This window comes from Tribolium castaneum, chromosome 7 (assembly GCF_031307605.1).
Source record: "Tribolium castaneum strain GA2 chromosome 7, icTriCast1.1, whole genome shotgun sequence".
NCBI classification, from domain to species: Eukaryota; Metazoa; Arthropoda; class Insecta; order Coleoptera; family Tenebrionidae; genus Tribolium; species Tribolium castaneum.
Genome location: NC_087400.1, coordinates 2,122,381 through 2,134,451, shown reverse-complemented (window position 1 = coordinate 2,134,451; position 12,071 = coordinate 2,122,381).

Here is a 12,071-nt window from a genome sequence, read left to right as displayed (position 1 = left end):
AGTGAGTTTAAAAAAATTTTTTTTTTCACCTCTTTGAAGGTAAGTAAGTATTACTCAGGAAATTTTAGCAAAAAAATTGAAAATTTTAAATCTCGTGAAAAGTTGGTATAATACAGAAAATGAGCCGCTGAATCCAATGGAACAAACCGCATTGCTCTACGACTTTTAGTTTTCGAGTTATGAATTTTTTTAATGAATAAAATTTTTCACTATGACAAATGGCTACCCTAAATTTAAGCAAAAATTTTTAAATTTTTAATTCTTGTGAAAAATTGATATATTATGTAAAATGAGCCGTAGAATTCAACCGAACAAACCGCATTGCTCTACGACTTTTAGTTTTTTTTTTATGAATTTTTTTAGTGAAAAACTTTGATCGCCTCTGTAGCCGGAACCGTTGCCCGGAGCGGCTCCGGGTTTGGTCGAAAAAATAGATAAAATTAAGCGCTATCAGATGTTTTTTTGTTCGTTGCTCTAAGTCTTACAGTTTCCGAGAAAAACGCAAAAAAAGGTTTCCATTTTCACTTTTTTTCAATTTTCAACCGCCAATTACGGCGAAACTATTAGAGTTATCGAGAAACGAAAAAATGGAGGACAACCGGAATAAAAAACTCTACAAAATGGCATAGGACTCAAGGCGATATCTCGCGCAAAAAATTTTTCAATTTTCAAACGCCGATTACGGCCAAACTAAAAGAGTTAGGAGAAAATGCTTTTTTAGATCGGAAAGAGCACATCAAAATCTATAAGATAGAATCGGTTTTATTTGATTTAGAGACACTTTAAAAAATGACCGATTTCAAGGGGGGGGTGTTAACTTTTTTTTAAATTTTTTTATTTTCTCATTTCTGGCTAAACTATTCGAAAAAGTGGAACTATTTTGATCCATTCCTATGCAAAATGATCCGGGGAATCGATTGGCATCGAGAAAATTGCCAAATTCCCAATAGTTTTTTAGTTATGAATTTTTTAAAATTTTACCAATTTTTGCATTTGTCTCCAATTTGCTCGAAAACTATTAGTCGGAGAACAATAATTTTTTTTGAAAATGATAGATAATTTAAAGAGCTTTCCAACGATAATACACTTCATGGGGTTATCTCTGATAGTTCCGGAGCTATTGCTTGACAAAAGTTCCGGGTACCCAAAATCGACAAAAATTGCGACGAAAATTGAAAAATCAAACTTCTAAAAATCGAACATATGGACTTTTTGTAGACTAAAAACAACTTTTGTAGGTTGTTAAGACATGTAGAAGTCCATAAAAATTTACTAGAGTGAGTTTAAAAAAATTTTTTTTTTTTCACCTCTTTGAAGGTAAGTAAGTATTACTCAGGAAATTTTAGCAAAAAAATTGAAAATTTTAAATCTCGTGAAAAGTTGGTATAATACAGAAAATGAGCCGCTGAATCCAATGGAACAAACCGCATTGCTCTACGACTTTTAGTTTTCGAGTTATGAATTTTTTTAATGAATAAAATTTTTCACTATGACAAATGGCTACCCTAAATTTAAGCAAAAATTTTTAAATTTTTAATTCTTGTGAAAAATTGATATATTATGTAAAATGAGCCGTAGAATTCAACCGAACAAACCGCATTGCTCTACGACTTTTAGTTTTTTTTTTATGAATTTTTTTAGTGAAAAACTTTGATCGCCTCTGTAGCCGGAACCGTTGCCCGGAGCGGCTCCGGGTTTGGTCAAAAAAATAGATAAAATTAAGCGCTATCAGATGTTTTTTTGTTCGTTGCTCTAAGTCTTACAGTTTCCGAGAAAAACGCAAAAAAAGGTTTCCATTTTCACTTTTTTTCAATTTTCAACCGCCAATTACGACGAAACTATTAGAGTTATCGAGAAACGGAAAAATGGAGGACAACCGGAATAAAAAACTCTACAAAATGGCATAGGACTCAAGGCGATATCTCGCAAAAAATTTTTCAATTTTCAAACGCCGATTACGGCCAAACTAAAAGAGTTAGGAGAAAATGGTTTTTGTTAGATCGGAAAGAGCACATCAAAATCTATAAGATAGAATCGGTTTTATTTGATTTAGAGACACTTTAAAAAATGACCGATTTCAAGGGGGGAGTGTTAACTTTTTTTTTAATTTTTTTATTTTTTCATTTCTGGCTAAACTATTCGAAAAAGTGGAACTATTTTGATCCATCCCTATGCAAAATGATCCGGGGAATCGATTGGCATCGAGAAAATTGCCAAATTCCCAATAGTTTTTTAGTTATGAATTTTTTAAAATTTTACCAATTTTTGCATTTGTCTCCAATTTGCTCGAAAACTATTAGTGGTAGAACAATATTTTTTTTTGAAAAAGATAGATAATTTAAAGAGCTTTCCAACGATAATTCACTTCATGGGGTTATCTCTGATAGTTCCGGAGCTATTGCTTGACAAAAGTTCCGGGTACCCAAAATCGACAAAAATTGCGACGAAAATTGAAAAATCAAACTTCTAAAAATCGAACATATGGACTTTTTGTGGATTTTTAACAACTTTTGTGGGTTGTTAAGACATGTAGAAGTCCATAAAAATTTACTGGAGTGAGTTTTAAAAAAATTTTTTTTCACCTCTCTGAAGGTAAGTAAGTATTACTCAGGAAATTTTAGCAAAAAAATTGAAAATTTTAGTTTTCGAGTCACTAAAAAGTTGACAGATCCTCTGTTTCAATCAAGTAGACTGTCATTTCTCCTCAATTTAATAAAAACACTGGGAAGATATTTTTTCTTCGTTTTTGTTAATTTTTAATCCTACCGACTGCGCCAATTAACTTTGCAAATACAAAACTTGGTTTTGTAAACGAACAAGAACTGAACGATACTTAAAAAAGAAAAATGAATAATTTTCACGAAAATATAGGCAATAACTAGTTATTTGTTACGTATTTTCTTCACTAAATGAAAAAATGTACCATGTCCACCCACGTGGTGAGATCCTCGTGAGATATGGCCACATTAGCCGTTCGACAAATCGTAGCCAGATCCCATCGGATGCTGGACAAGCAGCCCGGCGCCAAACAGACCAGCCTTATTTACCTGTAGTGTGTCCGTTTAAAAAGTGACTTGTAATCATTTTGTACAAAATAATTCTTCGGAATCAATCACCTGTTGGCACAACTTCTCCCACAGGTTTGGGCCAGCAGCTGGCCGTTCGGTATAATTTGTCAAAAATCGAAATGATACGGTCTTCTATTCCGGCGCTAATGTCATTTAATTTGAGGCATATGTTTAGCTGAAACTCAGCTCCGAGCAGCTCGTAATAATCATCGTCCGTCCTCTCGGAATGATATTTATTCGACAATCAAGCCAACTAAGTGACTATTAGAGCCCCGACCAAATGATATAAAATTATTCTACTTAAAAGAACAAAACCGCAAAAAATGTCCCTCGATACCATCACCAATTACCGACTCCCACATTTTTTCAACGGATTTAAATGACAGTCATTTGGAAAAAGGAACGAAATCACCGAAGACGCATGTTTCCACTTGAGGAAAATTGTAATTGAGTCAATTGATCCGATTGTCTAACGGCTTACAATGCTTTGGTCACGGATAATGACCGATTTTTTAAATTAGACGGGACACTGAATTTGAAATGATAGAGATAAGAGACACGGAGCTAATTAGCTGAGGGTGGTCTTATCTCATAGCTAAAGTGCTTAGAAGTGTACCTGTCTTTGTTCCCTTTTTCAATAAGTTTACTCATCGTAGGCGCCTTTGAACGCCCCTGCTAAATTACAGGGTGGCAGCACTGACACCCTCAGGCCACGGTTTCATTCACAAACTTGACCTACCTGGATTTTCCACTAATTGGACCAATTTGTAACCGTACTATTTGTCCGTTTCTAACAAATTTTGACCCCAACTTTGTTTTACTATCATAAAAAAAATTATACCGGGTGTCCCAACGAACTCTATCGGCTTATTATTTTCACTTGCACATTAGGACGCAGTTTTTAAAATACAGGGTGGTCCAGCTCAATTCGCGTCTTCTGTATCTTTTGATATTTTGTAGATGTATTTATACTTTGGACGGATTTTATGTTTTTTTTTATTATACAGTGTTCCAAAAAAGTATACAGGGTGGTTCTTTTAGAGAGTACATTAAAAATCCTTACTTGTAAGAATGCAAAAAATATAAAAAAAAATTATACCGGGTGTCCCAACGAAAACTATCGGCTTATTATTTTCAAATATTGGTACATCATGGTTCAGAAGTGAGTTACAATTCAAACTTATGTTTTACTGCACATTAGGACGCAGTTTTTGAAATACAGGGTGATCCAGCTCAGTTCGCGTCTTATGTATCTTTTGATATTTTGTAGATGTATTTATACTTTGGACGGACTTTATGATTTTTTTTATTATACAGTGTTTCAAAAAAGTATACAGGGTGGTTCTTTTAGAGACTACATTAAAAATCCTTACATAAAACAATGCAAAAAAAATTATACCGGGTGTCCCAACGATAACTATCGGCTTATTATTTCCAAATATAGGTACATCATGGTTCAGAAGTGAGTTACAATTCAAACTTATGTTTTACTGCACATTAGGACGCAGTTTTTGAAATACAGGGTGATCCAGCTCAGTTCGCGTCTTATGTATCTTTTGATATTTTGTAGATGTATTTATACTTTGGACGGATTTTATGATTTTTTTTATTAAACAGTGTTCCAAAAAAGTATACAGGGTGGTTCTTTTAGAGACTACATTAAAAATCCTTACTTGTAAGAATGCAAAAAATATAAAAAAAAATTATACCGGGTGTCCCAACGAAAACTATCGGCTTATTATTTTCAAATATAGGTACAGCATGGTTCAGAAGTGAGTTACAATTTAAACTTATGTTTTACTGCACATTACGACGTAGTTTTTGGAATTCAGGGTGGTCAGCTCAGTTCCCATCTTCTGTATCTTTTGATATTTTGTTAATGTATTTATACTTTAAGACGCATTTTATGATTTTTTTGATTATACAGAGTGTTTCAAAAAAGTATACAGGCTGGTTCTTAAAGAGACTACATTAAAAACTTTTTAACTTCTAATGTCAAATCGATCATTTTCGGTTTAACTAAATTATTTTCAAAATGGCTGAGCTTTCGGAACTACAAAAAATTGGCGCCAAGTTTGAAATTTTAAATAGTAACCACACATTTTTATTGCGTATTTATTGCCAAGTTGTTGGTACTTATCTGTTATAATTTTTGACATATGTCAATTTTTTGTTAAAATTTTGCGAGGGTTTATCTAAGATATAACAGTTTTTGAACTCTTTGCGATAAGTGATCAATTTTTTGCATTCGATAACCGAAGGTTTGAAAAGTTTTCTAGAATTTTCGAAATTGTCAAATGTCAAAATTCATGGCTAGTATGATTTTTTCAAAGTGATTTTCAAAAAACTGCTATAACCCAGTTTTTTCAAAAGAAACGACTCTATTTTCGTAACGGCAATAGAAAAATATCGATATTTATAGTGACTTTTATGAATACGTCCTATCTCTTACAGTTTTTGAAAAAAATCACAAAAAAATGTTACTTCGTAATTTTCATAGTTAATCAAGTAGACCTTGCAAAATGGTCAAGAATTGTTAAACTTCAATATTTTACATATTTTTTAGCTGATTTATTATCGAATAAGCAGTAAAACATTAATATTTAATTATGATTTACGCCAACTTAGTGAATTATGTAAAGTAACTCAGTCAGTCTGATATCGAATTTTGAACTTCTTGAATGAAAATGGTGAACATGTCGAACATTTTTTTCAATTAATAGCACAATTTTATCGTATTTTTCCAAAGTTTACTTGAGTAAAAATGAAAATAATGAGCTAACATTCAGTTTTTTGCAATTATTTCAAAAACTGTAAGAGATAGATATAGAAGATGTTAATAAAATTGTGCATAAAAATTGATTTTCTGTTGATTGCCATCAAAAAAACAGGGTCATTCCATTTGAAAAAAACTGTTTTATAATCATTTTTTAATCACCATTTCCAAAAAATCATAGTAGCTTTGCAATTTGACAATTGACAATCTTGAAGATTTGAAAAGACCCTTTAAACCTTTGGCTATTAAATGCAAAAAGAATTATTCACTTATCGTAAAGGGTTTACAAGCTGTGATGTTTTAAATAAACCCCTACAAAAAAAATTGTAAAAAAAATTGTCATACGTCAAAAACTACGACAGATAAGTATTAACAACTAAGTATATTTTACTCAGATTTTAGTCAGTTTTAAGTGACAAATTTAAAACTGCAATAAAAATAGGTTGTTACTATTTAAAAATTCAAATTTGGCGCCACTTTCTTGTAGTTTCGCCATTTTGGTAACAATTTAATTGAACTCAAAATGGTTCGTTATCTAAAAAATTGTAGCTACAAAGTTTCTAATGTAGGCCTTAAAAGAATCACCCTGTATATTTTTTTCAGGTGACTTGACTTGACCTGACCTGGAAATAAGAAAGTTAAAGAAAACACAAAATCTTTTTTTTTCAGTAAAGTTCTTTATCAAATTTAAATCTAAATTAATTTTATTTTTATATCATTTTTTTGCTTGCTATTGAATTTCTTGAAAGTTCAAAAAAATATAATATAGGTATTTTTTACGTACGTTAATAAATTTTTAAACGTAATATTCAATTAAAAAAAAATAAAAATAATAGCTAGCTGACGAGATTGTTTACCGAATTGTCGGCTAATTGGCAAATTAAAGTAATCTCGTGATTACCCTCGGTGCTGTTTCGTCCTTGGCTCACGCTTTTGAGACCACCAACAATAAAAGCAGCGATCATTGTTGTACAAAGACTAACCTTTACGTCCGAACGCGTTATTAATACAATCATTTATAAATAAATGTGTAATTTAGCGATTGCAATCGCAAATCATAATTGAAACCGACGATCATAATTATGAACCATTTCAGACATTCACAAAACACTCATTATTCCCACTTATTACATTGTTTATCCTTACAGTATAATGCAATTAGTTTTAATTATTTTTTTCCACTAACTCTGAAAATTTGCGGTTGGGTCCACTAATGTCTGCCACACCCACACCATTGATAAAACCCATAGTTTTTTGTGAATGATTCGGCGATTAGGCATTTCGAGATTTTCGGAAAGTTGTAATTTGGAGCGGGCGCCTCCAGCGGCAATTTTCGGCCGTTTCCGGTTGTTTGGCGCTCGCAAAAGTCCAAGCGATGAGAGTGAAAAGCATGAAGATGAATATTTTACATAATTAAATTGTGCGGAAGTACAGCTGGTTATAATTTTAAAATGATATATTTACATAGAAAGGCTATTTGATTTAAATATTTAATATCAAGACGCGGCTCAAATTTAAAACGGGTTATTATATTGGCTTTAATTTTGAGTAATTACAGCCCTGGAGGATGGCTTGTACTGGCTTCTTCAAAGAGAAACGAAATTTTATTAAAATAAGACCGAAACGTCGTGTACCTACTTTAACGTATCTACGATTTTAATCATCGAATGATTGATAGTTGTAATGTTATATATTATAACGTTCGTTAAAATTGAGCTCTGATGAGTCAATTATTCGGTTAAGTTAATGACTTTAGTAAAAAGTAAAGTTTTAAATAATTTCCAAGACAGTTTTCCTTTAGAACAACATGGATATTTAATATAAAATACTCAATATAACAAAAACTGAGTGTTCTAAAAATATGTTTTTTACAAATATTTTACTGTTTTTTTGTAAAAAATCATTTAAGTTTGGCGCGTTTCAGAATGGCATTATGCAGTTCAATTTATTTAATTAAGTCGAAAACTAAAAGTCGTAGAGCAATGCGGTTTGTTCCATTGAATTCAGCGCCTCATTTTCTGTATTCTACCAGCTTTTCACGAGATTTAAAATTTTCAATTTTTTTGCTAAAATTAATACACTTACCTTCAAAGAGGTGAAAAAAAAATTTTTTTAAACTCACTCCAGTAAATTCTTATGGACTTCTACATGTCTTAACAACCCACAAAAGTTGTTAAAAGTCCACAAAAAGTCCATATATTCGATTTTTTGATGTTTAATTTTTTCAATTTTCGTCGCAATTTTGTCGATTTTGGGTACCCGGAACATTTCTCGAGCAGTAGCTCCGGAACTATCAGAGATAACCCCATGAAGTGTATTATCGTTGGAAAGCACTTTAAATTATCTATTTTTTTCAAAAAAAATATTGTTCTCCGACTAATAGTTTTCGAGCAAATTGGAGACAAATGCAAAAATTGGGAAAATTTTAAAAAATTCATAACTAAAAAACTATTGGGAATTTGGCAATTTTCTCGATACCAATCGATTTCCCGGATCATTTTGCATAGGTATAAATCAAAATAGTTCCACTTTTTAGAATAATTTAGCCGTAAATGAGATAATAAAAAAAATTAAAAAAAAGTTGACACCCCCCCCCTTAAAAATCGGTCAATTTTTAAAGTGTTTCAAAATCAAATAAAACCAATTCTATCTTATAGATTTTGATGTGCTCTTTCCGATCTAAAAAAGCGTTTTCTCCTAGCTCTTTTAGTTAGGCCGTAATCGGCGTTTGAAAGTTGAAAAATTTTTTGCAAAACATCGCCTTGAGTCCTATGCCATTTTGTAGAGTTTTTTATTCCAGTTATCCTCCATTTTTCCGTTTCTCGATAACTCTAATAGTTTCGCCGTAATTGGCGGTTGAAAATTGAAAAAAAGTGAAAATGGAAACCTTTTTTTGCGTTTTTCTCGGAAACTGTAAGACTTAGAGCAACGAACAAAAAAACATCTGATAGCGCTTAATTTTAGCTATTTTTTCGACCAAACCCGGAGCCGCTCCGGGTAACGGTTCCGGCTACAGAGGCGATCAAAGTTTTTCACTAAAAAATTCATAAAAAAAAACTAAATGCGGTTTGTTCCATTGAATTCTACGGCTCATTTTACATAATTTATCAATTTTTCACAAGAATAAAAAATTTTAAATTTTTTGCCTAAATTTAGCGTAGCCATTATTTATGAACAGTTTTATTCAACAAAAAAATTCATAACTCGAAAACTAAAAGTCGTAGAGCAATGCGGTTTGTTCCATTGAATTCAGCGGCTTATTTTCTGTATTATACCAGCTTTTCACGAGATTTAAAATTTTCAATTTTTTTGCTAAAATTTCCTGAGTAACACTTACCTTCAAAGAGGTGAAAAAAAAATATTTTTTTTAAACTCACTCCAGTAAATTTTTATAGACTTCCACTTGTCTTAACAACCCACAAAAGTTGTTAAAAGTCCACAAAAAGTCCATATGTTCGAATTTTTGAGGTTTGATTTTTTCAATTTTTGTCGCGATTTTGGTCGATTTCGGGTACCCGGAACATTTCTCGAGCAATAGCTCCGGAACTATTAGAGATAACCCCATGAAGTGTATCATCGTTGGAAAGCTCTTTAAATTATCTATTGTTTTCAAAAAAAAATTATTGTTCACCAACTAATAGTTTTCGAGCAAATTGGAGACAAATGCAAAATTTGGTAAAATTTTAAAAAATTCATAACTACAAAACTATTGGGAATTTGGCAATTTTCTTGATGCCAATCGATTCCCCGGATCATTTTGCATAGGCATGGATCAAAATAGTTCTACTTTTTAGAATAGTTTAGCCGTAAATGAGAAAATAAAAAAAATTAAAAAAAGTTAACACCCCCCCCCCTTAGAAATCGGTCAATTTTCGAATGTGAGATGAAAAAAATAGAAAATAACAAACCAATACAAACAAACATAAACGTATAACTTAATTTTAACTTAATGTAATTTTGTTCCTTGTTCGCATCAAATTCTGCCATCAATGCAAACTAACACAGTTTAAAAACTAGCTTTTTCTGTCATTATTTTGCAGTTTGTGTCTGACAATGTGTTGAATAAATTAGCGAAGAATGCGTGTAAACGTTAATCGTCGATATTGCGGTTTTCGATCAAATGCAATAACGACGATCATCAAGCAAATTGCAAAAGTTCCGCATTCCCCAACGAATGTGCGTTGAATTACAATGATTGCAACAATAATTTAGCGGCAATGAATGGCGTGAAACAAACTTTTTCCGATGATAGCTTTCATGCTTAATATGCACGAGCGTCATTCTAACCATTTATAATTATCATAAACATGCACGCGTTTATGTAATATAAAAAATAATTAGCTGAATTATCATTACACAATTCGTATAATTGCTCGAGGAAAAATAGGAAACGGTTTTAATTTTTATTGTGTAAAGGCGGAACTGGAGTGTGAAATTTTTCGATGAATTATTTACAGTTTCCCGAATAATGGATAAAATCAAAAGCGGCGCTTTACACTAATTAGAAGCAATTAATTCGTCGATAAATATTTCGACACGGAATTAATATGCGACCTATTATTTTTCAATCCGGCCGCTGTGTGTAATTAATTATCAATTAGCCCGCCAAAAAAACGCTGCATTAGCCGCTCGAAATAATTATATTCATAATTAATAAGTCAGGACTGTAAGTAGATGGAACTTTGGCTCCAACAGACCGGTTATTACAACTTACCGACTTGCTCTTTTTGTCATTCCGAATTTACTTTTTTACAGAGGCATATATCAATTAAAGTCCCATTAGTATTAATGGGCTAAAATGTATTTTATTTCGGATTAATGCCAACCAGATTATATGCCACGAGCACTCCTTTTATTTCGTTTATGCTTATAAATGACTAGAAAATTATATTGTTAATGCAAACAGTAGCCGCACTCATGAAACCTCAACGTATTATAACTTTAAATTAAAGCCGTTGTTGGGAGCAACTCGTTTGCTCATTGTAACATAATTTAATAAAGAAATAAAGTTTTTTGGCAAAATTTAGGAAAATAAACGAATTCTAGCCAAAAATTCTGGACCAATTTTTGAAAAAGTGCTAACACGGTATGAAAAGAGAAAAATTTCGAAAATTGGTGAGTTTCTGACCGAAAAATAGTCCAGTAAGCAACTAACGTAAAAATAACGTAAAGAAAGAAACGTTTATTAGGCTGCAAAAACGTTACTTTTATCGTTGAGTTAACGCAAAAATGTGTACCAAATAACGTAAAACATTAGTGTTTTTTTGGTACTATTTTTGAACGTTTTTATAACTCAAAAATATAACGTTAAATTATAGAAAATATAAAACTAATAATCAACATCAACGTTTTAGTAAGTTAATAAAACGTTTAATTAAAATGTTACATCAACGTAAGACAGTGCCATAAAAATCAGGAATTCAAGTTTTTGTAAACGTTAATTATACGTTTAATACAAACGTTAGTAATAACACTAAAGTGCTTTTAAGTTTTTACGTAAATACAACTTTAATTGTTAACTGTAAATTGTTAAAAAAAACAATGATTTTTGAACTATATAACATCAACGTTAAAAATAACGTAATCATACAACCAAATAACAACACTGTACGTTTTTTACGTAAATCGAACAATAAGTTAAGACGGACTTTAAACGGTAAAAGTTGTAAAAAAAAAATAAAAATGGTTCTTGAACTGCATAACATCAACGTCAAAAAAACGTAATCATATAACCAAGTAACAACACTATATGTTTTTTACGTAAATTGAACATTAAGTTATGACTGACTTTAAACGGTAAAAGTTGTTAAAAAGAATAGAAAAAGTTTTTTGACTGCATAACATCAACGTTGAAAAAACATAATCATACAACTGAATAACAACGTTTTTTACTTAAATTGTAAAGTTATGACGGACTTTAAACGGTAAAAGTTGTAAAAGAATCAAAATGGTTTTTGAACTGCATAACATCAACATTAAAAAAACGTAATCATACAACTAAATAACAACACTATAAATTTTTTACGTAAATTGAACAATAAGTTAAGACGGACTTTAAACGGTAAAAGTTGTTAAAAAAAATAAAAATGGTTCTTGAACTGCATAACATCAACGTCAAAAAAACGTAATCATACAACCAAGTAACAACACTGTATGTTTTTTACGTAAATTGAACATTAAGTTACGACTGACTTTAAACGGTAAAAGTTGTTAAAAAGAATAGAAAA